Source organism: Anneissia japonica, unplaced genomic scaffold (assembly GCF_011630105.1).
Source record: "Anneissia japonica isolate Jap-2015-1 unplaced genomic scaffold, ASM1163010v1 scaffold288142_len361356_cov169, whole genome shotgun sequence".
Taxonomy (NCBI): domain Eukaryota; kingdom Metazoa; phylum Echinodermata; class Crinoidea; order Comatulida; family Comatulidae; genus Anneissia; species Anneissia japonica.
In genome coordinates this window covers 247,595-250,267 of record NW_022753229.1, presented here as the reverse complement: position 1 = coordinate 250,267, position 2,673 = coordinate 247,595, and positions in this window count along the sequence as shown.

The following is a 2,673-nucleotide window of genomic DNA, read 5'->3' as shown; positions in this document are numbered from 1 at the left end:
CCAGTAGAGTATTATTTTTCATTTCAATTAATGCTTGTCTTTGTCTCTGTCTCTTATACACATCTAGATGTGTATAAGAGACAGGTAACATATGAACGGGCATGGCAAGCGCTACACTAATATTTTTTTTAATAAATCTCCGGTATCGAAGCATCCAAAAATGTTATAAGCGCTTATTCGAGAAGATTGTCATTGTTACTTTAAAATAATAATAATAATAATAATAATAATAATAATAATAATAATAATAATAATAACAATAACAATAACAATAATAATAATAATAATAATAATAATAATAATAATAATAATTAATAATAATAATAATCGCCGTGGCCTCGACTTAGGAGGACTTCATCGTGTTTCTCCTGCGCCAAGTAAGTATAATTTTCTCTCCCGTTGTAAGCCTATGAGTATTAAACATATAGGCCTATATTGAATAACAATTGTCATTGTTACTTTAAAATAATAATAATAATAATAATAATAATAATAATAATAATAATAATAATAATAATAAATGTACATTTGTATAGTGCCGGTATCCATCAAATAACGAATACAAAATAAATTTTAATATAATTTAGCTATGTATTTGTTAATGTAAATCTGAAGCAATCATCGTCTTAGCTCAGCTTTATATCATCCCATGTATCTCTCCCTTCCTGTTGACTGCATCTATCAGTGTTGCAGCGCAACTTGGTCAACAGCCTCATCATCTACATATCGGATCAAATATTGAAACTCTTAACATCCCGTGTCTGAACAGATTTTCCACAAATAAATATACTTCGTTTAGAAGACAACATATCTTTGAATCACTACAATTCCTTCACAATAGCTTTAGATATCCATTTTTTGTTCTCATCGCTCCAATTTGGTTCTAGTATTATGCTTCCAACATTAAGTTAGAACCCTAAGAAAATCCCTGCCTTTGAAATTGCATGCTGATGATACCATGCAATGATGCAGATGATAATGACATGTTTTGTTAGGGATCATTATTGATATTCCATTTTTATAAGCGAATACTGTGATCTACTTATATACTGTGGTTGTATTCATCAATATATTTTCATATCGATGATGTACATCATGTTTGATTGCGTTTAATGTTGAGCCATTTTTATAACAATGCACGCGCGCCTGATCAATATGCAAATTTGAGAAAATATTGATTATATAGGCCTAGGCCTAATAATAATTTTTAAAATTTGCTTTAGAACATTATTTATAGAACATTGGTATTATAGAATGGCTTATTTTAACATCAACCTGTTTCGGAAGAAGTGTACACACCTTAGGCCTACATACTGCAATTCTAATGAATTAGGCATGTCCTGGGGAAAATGGAGAATTGCGTTATCTGTTATAAAGTTGAGATGGTATCTCACCTTGCGTACGTGCTCTCAATATGTAGATTGAAGGTGCTAACTCCTAACCAGTCAGCATAGGCGAAGATCCCGGGGGACCGGGGATATATCCCCGGTCCCCCGGGATTTGACAGGGGAGATGGTCCATTGTATCATCCCCCCCCCCCAATATTTTGACTATGTATGGGATAAAATGGAGCCTTACACACTTCAAAAGGCTGTCACAGAAATAATTTGCACTGTCTTATGCGCTTACAAAGATGAAAATTAGCATAATGTAATAATGTTGATAACAAAATTATTTTATCTGGTACCAAACTAAGCTCTTCTTTCCTTTAGATGTGCTTGCAAAGAGAGCCACATTTCACACTGAAGGGTGTGTACGACATCAGTAATGTTATGTCAATTCCAAGAATGTTTAAGGTTATATCGGTTGATGAGGAATTTATTGATTAGGCCTATAATAGCAAATTGCATCAATTTATTTTGCAAAAACAAGGTTTCCAGCTTCAGAGTGGGGGGGGGGGGCACATCCCCTGTCCGCACAAGGGCACACATTGGCGCTAACACCAGGCGCGTAACAGGGGCCTTGGGTCAGAGTGGGTATTTATTTTCCCGGTTAGTAATTTACCATTAACTTAAAAGGATAAACCTAAAAAAGCCCTAAAAAATGCGCGCGAAGCACGCAAAATATTTTTGTGTTTTTAATTCTAATTTCGTCGGAATTGATGAAAACTTCCTGTGCAATTTATAGACGAAATTGGCCTACCGTAACAAGAAATGCGCGCAAAGAATTTTGAGAATTTTAGGCACTTTCAGAGGATGCATTTGTCAAGGGGTGGGGAAAGATTTTCCAAAGATGGATATTTTCCCCTAGTCCCCCGGTGTTTTTAATTCTAATTTCGTTGGAATTGATCAAAACTCCCTAGAATGTGCAATTTTTAGAGGAAATTGGCCCATGTCAACAAGAAATGCGAAATTTGAGGTTTTTAGGCACTTTCAGGGGATGAAAAGGGCATTTATAAAGGGGCGGGGAAGATTTTTCAAAGATAGATATTTTCCCCTTGTCCCCAAGTGGTTACGCCATTGCGCAGCATAGATCAAAGGAGTTATGACAGTTTTTGAAGTGGAGAAGGGGTTTTGCAGGGTGTTTTGAATCTGGTCATTATGATATCTTCCTTTTTATTCTTGTCTTTTTTTTTCTCCTCTTTTTTTTTTCTTTCCTTTTCTTTTCCTCTTCTTTCTCTTTCCCTCCCTCTCCCCTCTTTCTTTTCTCTTATTACCCAGCCCGGTACGAAGA